This window comes from Procambarus clarkii, chromosome 58, assembly GCF_040958095.1.
Source record: "Procambarus clarkii isolate CNS0578487 chromosome 58, FALCON_Pclarkii_2.0, whole genome shotgun sequence".
In the NCBI taxonomy this organism is placed as follows: Eukaryota; Metazoa; Arthropoda; class Malacostraca; order Decapoda; family Cambaridae; genus Procambarus; species Procambarus clarkii.
Window position 1 is genome coordinate 23,410,745 of NC_091207.1, and position 17,500 is coordinate 23,428,244.

At 45.2% G+C, this 17,500-nt stretch overlaps 1 protein-coding gene across 1 annotated transcript in view; it reads right to left on the bottom strand.

Moving 5' to 3' along the window:
* Positions 1–17,500, bottom strand: part of LOC123767956 (CD109 antigen) — a 457,870-nt gene that overhangs the window by 381,790 nt on the left and 58,580 nt on the right. The gene's annotated exons all lie outside the window — the stretch shown is intronic.

Below are 17,500 nucleotides of genomic sequence, written 5' to 3' on the forward strand. Positions count from 1 at the left end.
TACAAATTTCCAAGCCACCCCCATAGTACTTCAACGGCCGAACACCTCGAACGAGGCACTCAAAATTCGCCCCAGTTCGCCCTCTTCATTGTAGCTCAAACTCGCGAGAATAGGCGCTGCCTCTCGCAGCTTCGGCAAACACTCGACTTAATTCCAGGCAAATCCCAGGCACGGGAACTTTTGAAATGAGTTTCAAATGAGCAGAAGGGAAGGAAGCTTTTGTGATAGCGTGTTATTGGGGGATCGAACCGGTCTGATTTACCCCTCAACATACACAAACATACACTAATCATACACAAACTAATCATACACAAACTAATCATACACAAACTAATCATTCACTAACTTACAATAACATCATTTTTTCTGAAGAAACTTACTACAATACAGTATGTATTAATATGTATGAAGATGAAGACCCAGTACTGGAGTATAAGTATTGCACCTAATACTATTGAACTAGTATACAAGTATTTACTTATTTACTTATAAGTATTGCACCTAATACTGGAAAGGTACTATACCTAATTTTAAGATGGATCCTGCGTCCTTTATCCAGGTAGTGTAAACAAGGATTTAGATATCAGGTGCAAACAATTAAGTCATCGGGTGTAAACAATGTAAACAGAGATTGTAAGTGATTGTGTGTGTGTGTGTGTGGCTGACGCCTCACGCGGAGTCCCTTATTACATGTAGTTGTGATTATACATCTTTGTTGGGACTCCCCAAGCAGCAGCAGCAGTAGTAGCAGTAGGAGCAGCAGTAGCGGCAGCAGCAGGAGTAGAAGCAGCAGGAGCAGCAGTAGCGGCAGCAACAGCAACAGTAGTAGTAGTAGTAACAGCAACAGCAGCAGTAGCAGCAGCAACAGCAGCAGTAGTAGTAGTAGTAGTAGCAGTACAGCAACAGCAGCGATAGTAGCAGCAGCAGCAACAGCAGTAGTAGTAGAGGTCGTAGTTAACTTCTCATGTCCAAGTTATACTAAGGTAATTAATTGGCTTATCGCCTGAGACGAGTTATAAGATAGGTCTTACCAAAAGCTGTCGAAAACTTGTTTCAAGCTTTGGGTAAACTGTGAGCGTCAGTCAACCTTGGCAACATGCCACCGTAGATTGTTACGTCTCCCCGAACTGGCTGACCTCCACACATAATATTCTGCGATTCAAAGTCTGCTCTTCAAGCAATCGAAAACTTCTCCTGGAAGATCGACAGCAAGAACCTCATACTCCCAATTATAAATGACCTAATTGATGCACAGAGTAAAGGGTCTTGAATCTCCTTTGTATGGATACCTTCACACATAAATATAACCCATCATAATGAGACAGACATTGCAGCCAAATTAGCGTGTAACAAGTCTGAAGTTGAATTAGATCTAGGTATCCCCCATCTCTGCTGTCAAAACTGTATTGGTCCAAACATTCAGATCTGATAGGAAAGAACTTACTGACTCCCAACGACCTGAAAGTACTAGTATAAAAAGCTATGATTTGTTCAGATCTGAAACCTACATCTATGGACAGCACAAAACGTCCACTAGACTGTGCGACACAGTGGTTGCAAGGATCAGGTTGGGTTACCGTTACCTGTGGCAGGTGGCTGCAGGTGACGGGTCTCCCAATCCTGAGCACTCCAGTTGCAAACTCTGTGAGCAGGAACTACGGCATGATCTCCCGCACTACATCACTGAATGCCCAGTTATTAGACCTTTCAGACCAGTTGGCATGAGGTACCTGGAGCTTTGCAATTACTTTATTCACTCTCGTATTCTTGAAGATATCCTCACAGTATACCCAAAATTTGCCAGTGCAGGCTATTAAACACATGGCTCTGTATGACTAACCATCCTGCGAGATGGGGACTTGTATTACCACTGCTACCTTATTCAATCTTGTGTTGATGATATTCTCAAAATGCATCCGGAGTCTGCCAGTGCAGACCGCTTATCACATGCCTCTGTATGACTAACCATCCTGTGTGATGGGGATTTTTTAGCATCACGTAGCTAGCTTTTTGACACACTGTACTCCCCTTTATATAGTCAAGGGTAGCTACACAAATGCAGATGTACCTAATGTATTAATAATAAAAAAAAGGCTACCGAACATATTCTGAGAAGACGAACTCGGAAGACTTTGAAAGACAAATTTACAATATACTCATGGACTCAGCCCCTGGTCCTGATTCGTGGAATTCAATATTCATAAAGAAATGTAAAGTACCAGTAGCGCGAGCACTCAGCGTAATATGGAGAAAGAGCCTGGATACAGGGGAGATACCAGCAGCACTTAAATCAGCAGATATAGCTCCTCTGCACAAGGGGGGTAGTAAAGCTTTGGCAAAAAATTATAGGCCAGTTGCACTAACGTCGCACATAATAAAAGTTTTTGAAAAAGTGATTAAGAATCATATTTCAAGTTTAATGGAAAATGATAAGCTACACAACCCGGAACAACATGGATTTAGAGGAGGAAGATCCTGTCTGTCACAGTTACTCAACCACTATGACAAAATCACAGAAGCTCTAGAAGAAAAGAAAAATGCAGATGTTGTATACACAGACTTCACAAAGGCATTCGACAAATGTGATCATGGGGTGATAGCACACAAAATAAGGTTAATGAGAATAACTGGTAAAGTAGGACGCTGGATACTCAATTTCCTGTCGAACAGAAAACAGCGAGTAACAGTCGATCAAATAAAATTGATTCCAAGCGCAGTTAAAGGCTCTGTACCTCAAAGTACAGTCCTTGCACCACTGCTTTTCGTTATTCTCATATAAGATATAGACTCAAATACAAGTCACAGCTTCGTATCATCCTTTGCAGATAACACAAAAATCAGCATAAATATTACCTCTGCTGAAGACATTGAAAAATTACAAACAGATATTAATAAAGTTTTCGATTGGGCAGCAGAAAATAACATACCTGGATAAATTCCAGGTACTCAGGTACGGCAAAAATGAGGACCTTAAACATAATACAGGGTATAAAACACAAATCTGCCCATAGTAGGAAAACAGCATGTTAAGGATTTGGGAATAATGATGTCTGACGACCTAACGTTTAAGGAGCATAACCAAGCAAATATTGCATCAGCCAGAAAAATGATAGGATGGATTACGAGAACTTTAAAATCCAGGGATCCCATCACAATGGTTGTACTCTTCAAGTCACTTGTGCTGTCCCGTCTTGAGTACTGCTCAGTACTCACTCCCCCTTCAGGGTAGGAAAGACTGCTGAAATAGAGGGAATACAGAGAACATATACGGCACGCATAGACGCGATTAAGTACCTAAATTATTGGGATCGTCTCAAAGCTCTCCAAATGTACTCACTAGAAAGGAGACGAGAGAGATACCAAATAATATACGCATGGAAAATACTGGAGGGACAGGTCCCAAATCTACACAGTAAAATAACATACTGGAGTAAACGATATGGAAGATAATGCAGAATAGAACCAGTGAAGAGCAGGGGTGCCATAGACACAATCAGAGAACTCTGTGTAAACATCAGAGGTCCGCGGTTGTTCAACGTCCTCCCAGCGAGCATCAGAAATATTGCCGGAACAACTTTGGACATCTTAAAGAGAAAACTAGATAGTTTTCTCCAAGAAGAGCCGGACCAACCGGGCTGTGGTGGGTAAGTGGGCCTGCGGGCCGCTCCAAGCAACAGCCTAGTGGACCAAACTCTCACGAGTCAAGCCTAGCCTCGGGCCGGGCTTGGGGAGTAGAAGAACTCCCAGAACCCCATCAAGCAGGTATATGACACAGGAAGGTTAGTCATAGTAACCTTCCTGTGTCATGGGGACACTTTAGCGTCACAGGCTCGTTCTTGACACACAAGAAATAATGTGTGGTACTGTACTGTGGTTGATACTGTACTCCTCCTTCGCATAAACGTACCTGGATCTTACCTATCCTGGAGAGGGTCTGGGGAGGTCTACTCGAGCCCGGTCTGAGGCCAGGCTCGACTTGTAATAACTTGGTGCAACAGGCCGTTGCTCGGAGCGGCCCGCAGGCCCACATATCCACTACAGCCTGGTTGGTCCGGCACTTCAAGAACTTAACCTAATTGCTTCTTGAAGAAGTCCACCTTTGTTCCAGTAATATTTCTAATGCTCGCTGGGAGGACGTTGAACAACCGCGGACCTCTGATGTTTACACAGTGTTCTCTGACTGTGCCTATGGCACCTCTGCTCTTCACTGGTTCTATTCTGCATTTTCTTCCGTATCTTTCGCTCCAGTATATATTAATTTTTAATCTTGCCCAGAGGGGAGAGTTTACTGGGCAGCGCCACTCATCTTGTGAGTGGAAACTCCAGTATGTTGTTAGTCTACCTTGCAAATTTGGGACCTGGCCGTCCAGTATCTTTCATATATATATATTATTTGATACCTTCCTCATTTCTTTTCCAGTGAGTACATTTTGACAGCTTTGAGACGGTCCCAATAATTTACATCTTTTATTGGTTCTATGCGTGAAGTGTATGTTCTCTGTCTACCCTTCCGTACTCGGGTAGCTAGTTCTTGACACACTCTGTACTGCCCTTCATATAGTCTAGGGCAGCTAGTTCTTGACACACACTGTACTGCCCTTCATATAGTCTAGGGCAGCTAGTTCTTGACACACACTGTACTGCCCTTCATATAGTCTAGGGCAGCTAGTTCTTGACACACACTGTACTGCCCTTCATATAGTCTAGGGCAGCTAGTTCTTGACACACACTGTACTACCCTTCACATAGTCTAGGGCAGCTAGTTCTTGACACACACTGTACTACCCTTCACATAGTCTAGGGCAGCTGGTTCTTGACACACTGTACTCACCTAGTACTCACGGTCTAGGGCAGCTGGTTCTTGACACAATGTACTCACCTAGTACTCACGGTCTAGGGCAGCTAGGTCTTGACACACACACTGTACTCACCTAGTACTCACGGTCTAGGGCAGCTGTTTCTTGACACAATGTACTCACCTAGTACTCACGGTCTAGGGCAGCTGCACAAACGCAAGTGCACCTAAATGTGTTAACAACAAGAAAGTATGCGAGCAAGAACTGTCGTAATCTCTCTCACTGCGTTACTGAGTCCAGTCATAATCTCCCACATTCCTGCCAGCATTAAGTACCTGGAGCTGTGCACCATCTTTATTACCTCTCGTGTTGCTGATGATATCTTCACAAAGCTTCGAAGCTTCGCCAGTGTCGGGGAATGATCACACGCATCCAAAAATCATAAGATCCTATGATCAAAAAATTCCGTCACTAAGTCTGCTAATTAAGCTAATTAAGCCACTTTTCTGCTAATTAAAGCTAAAGTTCATAAAGCATGCAAGCTACTCAACAGATTCCCCCCCACCCCCCGCTGAACAACACGGCAGAAGGTCGCTTGAACAAACAACAGAATAACGGCAATGAGTTATTCATTACAATCTCATGCACTGACTCACATCAATGAGAAATAAATTGCCATCTCATGCATTAACTTCATTTTTCCGACTGATCGATTAACTGATATACAACATTACTCTTGTATAATGTGGATTTAGGACATTATATCTCTGAGAATAACGAGACTTACTCATTAAACATGAAAATACATTATGAATACAAAGTTGAATATCTCTATTTTCATTGGCACAGACGGATTTTTTTTTTGTTTAGTTCAGACAGGCTTTACAAGTTGTATTTCATTTCAATCATCAACTCTCCTTTCCACCCTTTATCTTAAAATCTGCAATTGACAGTCCCTGCTCTGTCCTCCCCTCAAAATGCAATCTCCTGTCACTCTCTTCTATCTCCATATTTCACTGCCTGGGTTTGTTTTTATATTGTTATTTCACTGTTGACAATCGTCCTTGTGTTGTAGGAGGAGGAGGTATTGATGAGAGAGAGAGAGGGAGAGTTGTTGTGTACGTCTCTCCTCTCTCTCTTTTTGTCTCTCTCTCTTTTTTTGTCTCTCTCTGTCTCTCTCTGTCTCTCTCTCTCTGTCTCTCTCTCTCTCTGTCTCTCTCTCTGTCTCTCTCTCTCTCTCTGTCTCTCTCTCTCTGTCTCTCTCTCTCTGTCTCTCTCTCTGTCTCTCTCTCTGTCTCTCTCTCTCTGTCTCTCTCTCTCTCTGTCTCTCTCTCTGTCTCTCTCTGTCTCTCTCTCTCTCTCTCTCTGTCTCTCTCTCTCTCTGTCTCTCTCTCTCTCTCTCTCTCTCTCTCTCTCTCTCTCTCTCTCTCTCTCTCTCTCTCTCTCTCACTCTCACTCTCTCTCTCTCTCTCTCTCTCACTCTCTCTCTCTCTCTCTCTCTCTCTCTGTCTCTCTCTCTCTCTCTATCTCTGTCTCTCTCTCTCTCTCTCTCTGTCTCTCTCTATCTCTGTCTCTCTCTCTCTCTCTCTCTGTCTCTCTCTCTCTCTGTCTCTCTCTCTCTGTCTCTCTCTCTCTCTGTCTCTCTCTCTCTGTCTCTCTCTCTCTGTCTCTCTCTCTCTCTCTCTCTGTCTCTCTCTCTCTCTCTATCTCTGTCTCTCTCTCTCTCTCTCTCTCTCTCTCTCCCCCCAAGCCAGCCGTCAATAGTATCCCAGCCTCTGATCTATAGTTTTGTCAACCACTGGAGAAAACTTTTAAAGATTACTGGCCCTAACAGGATTTTCCCACGGGAATAAATCCCTCAAAATCCCAGACAAGAGCCGGGGAAGTCCTTTGGATTAGCAGGATTTTCCCGAGATTAACAGCCCGGGTTAGCCAGCTTTGTGTTGGCTGATTTTAAAGTCTGTTAAGGGATCAAAGGTCACTGTTAAGGTCACAGCAAAGGCTTGAGGGTGTTGTAGAGATTTGTACTGGGACGGGGAGTACCTGTATTCACCTAGTTGTGGTAGCGGGGGAGGGGGGTAGTTAAGCTGTGGCTCTTTGGTCCCGCCTCTCAACTGTCAATCAACTGGTGTACAGATTCCTGAGCCTACTGGGCTCTGTCATATTTACATTTGAAACTGTGTATGGAGTCAGACTCCACCACATCACTGCCTAATGCATTCCATCTATTACATACTACTCTGGTATGTGTGTGTGTGTGTGTGTACTCGCCTATCTGTACCTACATGATCAAGCGTTAGCTCTTGGATCCCGTCTTTCGAGCGTCCGGTCGTCTAAGGCAATGACTCCTGACCTATTTCCCTATCATATCTAAGATTAAAATTATTTATCGAGTTTGCTTCCACAACCTGCTCCTTTAGGTCATTCCATTTTCCTACTACTCTCACGCTAAATTAAAACTTTCAAACATCTTTGACTCGTCTCAGTCTCAAGCTTCCATGCTCTCTTGGTCTACTGGTATTCCTTGTGAACATTTCCCCTCTGTCAGTCCCCCTAAGTATTTTTGTCATCTCTATCATGTCTCCCCTCTCATTTTTTATGGCGTCGTCAGTTTTTTTTCAGTCGCTCTTCATATCCCATCCTTTATAACTCTGGGACGAGCCTCGTCGCAAACTTCTGAACCATTTTCTAGTTTCTCAATGTGTTTCTTCAGGTGGGGGGGAGGGGCGCCATGCTGGGGCTGCATATCCTCAGACTGGTCTTACGTAGGTTGTGTAAAGAGCTCTATATGACTACTTCATAAGGTTCCTGAATGATGATCAAACTTTTTAATAGAGTAGAGGGCGCTGCTGACGTTACTCTACTTATTTCAGCCTCTGGAGTTAAGTTTGGTGTTACGTCCACTTCCAGAGGCCAGATTCACGAAGCAGTTATGCAAGCACTTACGAACCTGTACATCTTTTCTCAATCTTAGGCGGGTTTGTTTCCAATTATTAAACAGTTAATGAGCTCCGAAGCACCAGGAGGCTGTTTATAACAATAATAACAGTTGATTGGCAAGTTTTTATGCTTGTAAACTGTTTAATAAATGTAACCAAAGCCGTCAAAGATTGAGGAAAGATGTACACGTTCGTAAGTGCTTTCGTGAATCTGGCCCCAGGTCTCTTTCTCAAGTCAAAACAGGGAGTTAGTCTCCCTTTATTTTGTATTGTCCTTTTGGTCTCCTGTCACCCCGTCCTATTTTCATCACTTTACACTTGCTCGTGCTGAACTCCAGTAGCCATTTTTTCTGATCATCTTTGCAACTTGTTCAAGTTCTCTTGGAGGATCCTGCAATCCTCATCTGCTTGATATTTGCTTGATGGGGTTCTGGGAGTTCTTCTACTCCCCAAGCCCGGCCCGAGGCCAGACTTGACTTGTGAGAATTTGGTCCACCAGGCTGTTGCTTGGAGCGGCCCGCAGGCCCACATACCCACCACAGCCCGGTTGGTCCGGCACTCCTTGGAAAAAGTTACCCAGTTTCCTCTTGAAGATGTCCACGGTTGTTCCGGCAATATTTCTTATGCTCGCTGGGAGGACGTTGAACAACCGCGGACCTCTGATGTTTATACAGTGTTCTCTGATTGTGCCTATGGCACCTCTGCTCTTCACTGGTTCTATTCTGCATTTTCTTCCATATCATTCACTCCAGTATGTTGTTATTTTACTGTGTAGGTTTGGGACCTGGCCTTCCAGTATTTTCCAGGTGTATATTATTTGGTATCTCTCTCGTCTCCTTTCTAGTGAGTACATTTGGAGAGCTTTGAGACGATCCTAATAATTTAGGTGTTTTATCGCGTCTATGCGTGCCGTATATGTTTTTTTTTTTTTTTTTTTTTTTTTTGAGATATATACAAGAGTTGTTACATTCTTGTACAGCCACTAGTACGCGTAGCGTTTCGGGCAAGTCCTTAATCCTATGGTCCCTGGAATACGGTCCCCTGCCGCGAAGAATCGTTTTTGCATCCAAGTACACATTTTACTGTTGCGTTAAACAGAGGCTACAGTTAAGGAATTGCGCCCAGTAAATCCTCCCCGGCCAGGATACGAACCCATGACATAGCGCTCGCGGAACGCCAGGCGAGTGTCTTACCACTACACCACGGAGACTGCTGTTCCTGTATGTAATGTTCTCTGTATTCCCTCTATTTCAGCAATCTCTCCTGCTCTGAAGGGAAAAGTGAGTACTGAGCAGTACTCAAGACGGGACAGTACAAGTGATTTGAAGAGTACAACCATTGTGATGGGATCCCTGGATTTGAAAGTTCTCGTAATCCATCCTATCATTTTTCTGGCTGACGCAATATTTGCTTGGTTATGCTCCCTAAACGTTAGGTCGTCAGACATCATTATTCTCAAATCCTTAACATGTTGCTTTCCTATTATGAACAGATTTGATTGTGTTTTGTACCCTGTATTATGTCGCAACTCGTCTCATTAGTTCCGCGTCATCCACAAACATTGACATGTAAGATTAAACTCCTGTTGAATGGTATATATCGATGTGTATATTTCAATTTCTAATATTAGAAATAGAATTGGTGCAGACACCGACCCCTGAGGTACTCCAGTCGTTACTGTTCGCCTGCCCTTTACCTCTCTGGCTCCAGCCTGTTAGGTAATTCCTGACTTATTGTTATCACTTCATCATAAATTTCAGAAGGTTCTTTAGGCTGCAGGAAACAGCTGTAAGCATTTAATGAATATGTAAGTACGTACACACACACACACACACACACACACACACACACACACACACACACACACACACACACACACACACACACACACACACACAGTAGAAGGCCCAGGCAGGAGTACGAGGACAGCAACAAGACATGTATGGATGAACTGCAGAGGGCAGCAACTTTAGCGCATAGAATGAGAGCGAAGCTGCTGGTCATGGGGGACCTAAATCACGGAGAGATAAATTGGGAAACGAGGAATCCCCATGGCGGGGAGGAGACCTGGGGAGCGAAGCTGGTAGACGTTATTGACAGGAATTTTCTAACACAGCATGTGAAAGAAGATACTAGGGAAAGAGGAGGGGATACGCCCAGCCTATTAGATCTCATTATCACTCAGAATGTAGAAGACATCGAGCAGTTGGAACATGAAATACCACTAGGAGCTAGTGACCATTGTGTCCTAGTCTTTGACTACATGATGGAGCTTAAAATTGTGACCAAAGGACAAGAGGTCCGGGAAAGGAGACTTGATTACAGAAAAGGGGACTACAGAAGGATAAGGGACTACCTGGGAGAAGTGCAGTGGGAGGAAGAACTTAGAGGAAAAACAGTGCAAGGTATGATGAACCAAGTCATATTGAAATGCAAGGAGGCTGAAGATAGATTTATTCCAACAATAAAGGAAAAAAGCAGGAGGGAATATAATAACCCATGGTTTAATAGACAGTGTCAGGAAGCAAAGGTGAGAAGCAGGAGGGAGTGGAGGAAGTACAGAAGACAAAGGACAGAGGACAACAGGATTAGATGTAACAGAGCTAGGAATGATTACATTAACATAAGACGAGTGTCGGAAAGGAATTATGAGAACGATATTGCAGTCAAAGCGAAAAAGCAACCAAAATTACTACATAGCCATATAAGAAGGAAGATGTCGGTAAATGACCAAGTGACAAGACTGAGGAAAACAGAAGGGGCATATACAGAAAGCGACAAGGAAATCTGCGAGGTACTGAATGCAAAATTCCATGGAGTGTTCACAACCGAGCCTGAGCAGCTCCCATTGTTAGAAGAGATTACCCAAGATGAAAGACTATCGGATATAGAGGTGACAGCAGAGGATGTAATGAAACAGTTGACAACACTGGATGCAAATAAAGCTGTTGGACCAGACAAAGTATCACCGTGGATACTCAAAGAGGCAGCGCAGGCTCTCAGCGTGCCTCTGGCAATGATCTTTAATGAGTCACTTATGTCGGGAGAATTGCCCAGTTGCTGGAAGGAGGCAAATGTCGTACCGATTTTCAAAAAGGGTGATAGGGAGGAGGCACTTAACTACAGACCCGTATCACTGACAAGCATCCCCTGCAAAATTCTTGAAAGAATAATTAGGCTAAGACTTGTTGAGCACCTGGAGAGCATTGGGTTTGTAAACAAGCACCAACATGGGTTCTGGACAGGGAAATCATGCCTAACAAACCTTTTAGAATTCTATGATAAAGTAACAAGGATAAGGCAGGACAGAGAAGGCTGGGCAGACTGCATATTTCTTGACTGCCAAAAGGCCTTTGATACGGTACCGCACATGAGACTGCTATACAAACTTGAGAGGCAGGCAGGAGTAAGCGGAAAGGCCCTGGTATGGGTGAAGAACTACCTAACAGGAAGGAGCCAGAGGGTAATGGTAAGGGGCGAAAAGTCGGACTGGCGAACAGTAACAAGTGGAGTACCTCAAGGATCGGTGCTGGGACCAATCCTCTTTCTAATTTACGTAAATGATATGTTTACAGGAGTGGAATCATACATGTCAATGTTTGCAGATGACGCAAAATTAATGAGAAGAGTTGTGACAGACGAGGATTGTAGGATCCTCCAAGAGGACTTAAACAGGCTGCAGAGATGGTCAGGGAAATGGCTACTGGAGTTTAACACCAGTAAATGTAAAGTTATGGAAATGGGATCAGGTGACAGGAGACCAAAGGGACAGTACACAATGAAGGGGAACAGCCTACCTGTAACGACTCGAGAAAGAGACCTGGGAGTGGATGTGACACCTAATCTAACTCCTGAGGCACATATAAATAGGATAACGACAGCAGCGTACTCTACACTGGCGAAAATTAGAACTTCATTCAGAAACCTAAATGAGGAAGCTTTTAGGGCGCTTTACACTGCCTACGTGAGACCCGTCTTAGAGTATGCCGCGCCATCATGGAGCCCCCACCTGAAGAAACACATAAAGAAACTGGAGAAGGTTCAGAGGTTTGCGACGAGGCTTGTCCCAGAGCTACGAGGGATGGGATATGAAGAGCGGCTGAAGGAACTGAACCTTACGACACTAGAGAAAAGAAGGGAGAGAGGAGATATGATAGGGACATATAAAATACTCAGGGGAATTGACAAAGTGGAAATAGATGAAATGTTCACACGTAATAATAACAGAACGAGGGGACATGGGTGGAAACTGGAAACTCAGATGAGTCACAGAGATGTTAGGAAGTTTTCTTTTAGCGTGAGAGTAGTAGAAAAATGGAATGCACTTGGGGAACAGGTTGTGGAAGCAAATACTATTCATACTTTTAAAACTAGGTATGATAGGGAAATGGGACAGGAGTCATTGCTGTAAACAACCGATAGCTAGAAAGGCGGGATCCAAGAGTCAATGCTCGATCCTGCAAGCACATATAGGTGAGTACATATAGGTGAGTACACACACACACACACACACACACACACACACACACACACACACACACACACACACGGGCCTACGAGGGGCCTCGTAGCCTGGTGGATAGCGCGCAGGACTCGTAATTCTGTGGCGCGGGTTCGATTCCCGCACGAGGCAGAAACAAATGGGCAAAGTTTCTTTCACCCTGAATGCCCCTGTTACCTAGCAGTAAATAGGTACCTGGGAGTTAGTCAGCTGTCACGGGCTGCTTCCTGGTGTGTGTGTGTGTGTGTGTGTGTGTGGTGGAAAAAAAAGTAGTTAGTAAACAGTTGATTGACAGTCGAGAGGCGGGCCGAAAGAGCAAAGCTCAACCCCCGCAAACACAACTAGGTGAATACACACACACACACACACACACACACACACACACACACACACACACACACACACACACACACACACACACACACACACACACACACAACAACAACACAACACAATATCCTCATATTTCAAACTCATAAAGGTACTTAGCAGCACACTGAAGCCTAGCGAGTCACGAGGCTAAACTACCCCAGAATGACTGGAAACTCCACTAAGCAACACAGGGACCAGCCAATCGCATTTGGAGCCGCCAACAGGCGCCTCCTAATTCAATTTCGATCAGACAGGCTGGTGTTTGGGGAGGATTGAATTTTCGTGAATTTTGTGAAAAGAGTATTAGAATTTTCTTGAATTCTATGTTGGGAGGATTACAATTTTCTTGAAATCTATGTTGGGAGGATTTAAATTTTCTTGAATTCTATGTTGGGAGGATTAACTTTTTCTTGAATTCTATGTTGTATTAAATAGCCTCTCTTTATCTACCCTATCAATTCCATTGAGAATCTTGTATGTGGTGACCATGTTCCCTCTAACTTGTCTGTTTTCCAGCGACGTGAGGTTAAATTCCTGTGTCTCTCCTGGTAGCTCATACCTCTCAGCTCAGGTACTAGTCTGGTGGCAAACCTTTGAACCTTTTCCCAGTTTAGTCTTAAGCTTGACTAGATATGAACTCCATGCTGGAGCTGCATACTCCAGGATTGGTCTGACATGTGTGCTTTACAAAGTTCTGAATGATTCTTTACACAAGTTTCGAAAGGCCGTTCTTATGTTGGCCAACCTGGCATATGCTGCTGATGTTATCCTCTTGATATGAGCTTCAGGAGACAGGTCAGGCGTGATATCAACCCCCAGGTCTTTCTCTATCTCTGACTCTTGAAGAATTTCATCTCCCAAATGATACCTTGTATCTGGCCTCCTGCTCATTCCACCTATCTTCATTACATTACATTACATTTGCTTGAGTTAAACAACCATTTGTTCGACCATTCCTTCAGTTTGTCTAGGTCTTCCTGAAGCCTCAAACAGTTCTCTGTCTTAATCTTTCCCATAATTTTGGCATCGTCAGCAAACATTGAGAGGAATGAGTCTATACCCTCCGGGAGATAATTTACGTAAATCAGAAACAGGATAGGACCGAGTACAGAGCCCTGTGGGACTCCACTGGTGACTTCACGCCAATCTGGGGTCTCACCCCTCACTGTAACTCTCTACTTCCTATTGCTTAGGTACTCCCTTATCGACTGGAGCGCCCTAGCAGTTACTCCTGCCTGTTTCTCCAGCTTATGCATCAACCTTTTATGGGGTACTGTGTCAAAGGCTTTCAGACAGTCCAAGAAAATGCAGTCCGCCCATCCTTCTCGTTCATGCTTAATCTTTGTAACCTTTGTGTGTGTGTGTGTGTGTGTGTGTGTGTGTGTGTGTGTGTGTGTGTGTGTGTGTGTGTGTGTGTGTCAGCGGTTTACAGCATGTCTCCCGAAAAGGCATTTACGGCCAAGTCACAGTGGTCTTGCATTTACAAGAGAGAGAGAGAGAGAGAGAGAGAGAGAGAGAGAGAGAGAGAGAGAGAGAACGCCCTGTTCTGAACCCGTGTTGTCCAAGGTTGCGTGTTTATAGTGTCTCTCTCTCTCTCTCTCTCTCTCTCTCTCTCTCTCTCTCTCTCTCTCTCTCTCGGGGAAGGTAAAATGGGAGATGATTATGACATTGATCCATAATTCCTTTGCTTCTGCTTCACTGCCCCTTCCCTGGCGCGCTCCCCGGGGTGTGTAGTGGGGGAGAGGGGTGGAAACCTGTCACTAACTTACATCACTGAACGTTTAACATCCTACCATAATGTCTCTATGCCGTTCTTGATGACTGTAGAGTTCTAGAAGTATGGACTTGGGACTTGTGGACTGTGGACCCCAAGCCCCAATGGACTTGGGGCCATTCGCTCCAACTTCCTGGTTGGTTGATACCTGGTTGATGGGGTTCTGGGAGTTCTTCTACTCCCCAAGCCCGGCCCGAGGCCAGGCTCGACTTGTGAGAGTTTGGTCCACCAGGCTGTTGCTTGGAGCGGCCCGCAGGCCCACATACCCACCACAGCCCGGTTGGTCCTGGCTCCAACTTTCTTAAAAACTTAATCCCAGTACTAAGGGGTGATCTTTGCTTTGGATTACACTCGAGAAAATAAAAATTTCAAGTTTTCCCAATTGCACAGGGGTAGAATTTTCTAATTTCTTTCTCTTGCCTTTGAAACGATGTTTTCAATTTGAACTCAAGTGGTTGGGCATGCCTTAAGCCTTATCTGGCGCTGGTGGGTGAGAGACGCCGAAGCAGACGTTGGGCTAGATTCACGAAGCAGTTACGCAAGTTCTTACGAACCTGTACATCTTTCCTCAATCTTTGACGGCTTTGGTTACATTTATTAAACAGTTTACAAGCATGAAAACTTGCCAATCAACTGTTGTTATTGTTATAAACAGCCTCCTGGTGCTTCGGAGCTCATTAACTGTTTAATAATTGTAAACAAAGCCGCCAAAGATTGAGAAAAGATGTACACGTTCGTAAGTGCTTGCGTAACTGCTTCGTTTGAATCTGGCTCCTTATACCTGCTTCTTCCACCTTGAAGACGACGTTCTAACTACCATAGTGTCTCCTTAAATGGTCTGAGGCGAGGGCGTCTGTGTCTACGGCCGCTGTGCCTCTTGTCTTGAAGCATTCTCAGCTCAAGATTAAACACTTCAGAATGAATAAGATTATTGTGTTAAGTTGATGTGTTGGACATTAGAGTACGTGTACGACACCACACCAGGTGTAGGACGACACACCAGGTGTAGGACACCACACCAGGTGTAGGACAGCACACCAGGTGTAGGACAGCACACCAGGTGTAGGACAGCACACCAGGTGTAGGACACCACACCAGGTGTAGGACACCACACCAGGTGTAGGACACCACACCAGGTGGACGACACCACACCAGGTGTAGGACACCACACCAGGTGTAGGACACCACACCAGGTGTAGGACGACACACCAGGTGTAGGACGACACACCAGGTGTAGGACGACACACCAGGTGTAGGACACCACACCAGGTGTAGGACACCACACCAGGTGTAGGACGACACACCAGGTGTAGGACGACACACCAGGTGTAGGACGACACACCAGGTGTAGGACACCACACCAGGTGTAGGACACCACACCAGGTGTAGGACGACACACCAGGTGTAGGACGACACACCAGGTGTAGGACGACACACCAGGTGTAGGACACCACACCAGGTGTAGGACGACACACCAGGTGTAGGACGACACACCAGGTGTAGGACGACACACCAGGTGTAGGACGACACACCAGGTGTAGGACGACACACCAGGTGTAGGACGACACACCAGGTGTAGGACGACACACCAGGTGTAGGACACCACACCAGGTGTAGGACACCACACCAGGTGTAGGACACCACACCAGGCGTAGGACACCACACCAGGCGTAGGACGACACACCAGGCGTAGGACGACACACCAGGTGTAGGACGACACACCAGGTGTAGGACGTCACACCAGGTGTAGGACGACACACCAGGTGTAGGACGACACACCAGGTGTAGGACGACACACCAGGTGTAGGACGACACACCAGGTGTAGGACGACACACCAGGTGTAGGACGACACACCAGGTGTAGGACGACACACCAGGTGTAGGACACCACACCAGGTGTAGGACACCACACCAGGCGTAGGACACCACACCAGGCGTAGGACGACACACCAGGCGTAGGACGACACACCAGGTGTAGGACGACACACCAGGTGTAGGACGACACACCAGGTGTAGGACGACACACCAGGTGTAGGACGACACACCAGGTGTAGGACGACACACCAGGTGTAGGACGACACACCAGGTGTAGGACGACACACCAGGTGTAGGACGACACACCAGGTGTAGGACGACACACCAGGTGTAGGACGACACACCAGGTGTATGACGACACACCAGGTGTAGGACGACACACCAGGTGTAGGACGACACACCAGGTGTAGGACGACACACCAGGTGTAGGACGACACACCAGGTGTAGGACGACACACCAGGTGTAGGACGACACACCAGGTGTAGGACGACACACAAAGTGTACGACGACACACCAGGTGTAGGACACCACACCAGGTGTAGGACGACACACCAGGTGTAGGACACCACACCAGGTGTAGGACACCACACCAGGTGTAGGACACCACACCAGGTGCAGGACACCACACCAGGTGTCTGGAAGTCATGACCTCACCAAAGAGGAACAACATTTAATAAGAGCGAGACATTGAGAATAGAATTGAGTCGTTTCCAAGTCTTAATTAAGCCATTACGACCTGGCTTGCCTAATTTAAGACAGGAACGGCTCCAGCCGTCTTAAGTCAGGTCACGAGTAACGTGAGTGGGGAACCGAGATGTTAGAAATGTTAATTCAGGTTATCAATGTTAATTGCAGTGTTTAATACCGACTGAATTAGTAGGAAGTAATTCTTGCATATGGCGCGTTAACTCACTTGAAACTAATGTTTAGCAAACAGTTGGCAATGTTTACATTTGACATGCTTTAGAAATGTTTAGTCACCATGTTTGATTTGTTAAACTTATATATATATATATATATATATATATATATATATATATATATATATATATATATATATATATATATATATATATATATATATATATATATATATATAGATACTGTTCAAATCTACCAATTAGACCGTGGACATCTTCAAGAGGAAACTAGATTGTTTCCTTCAAGGAGTGCCGGACCAACCAGGCTGTGGTGGGTATGTGGGCCTGCGGGCCGCTCCGAGCAACAGCCTGGTGGACCAAACACTCTCAAGTCAAGTCTGGTCTCGGGCCGGGCCGGGCTTGGGGAGTAGAAGAACTCCCA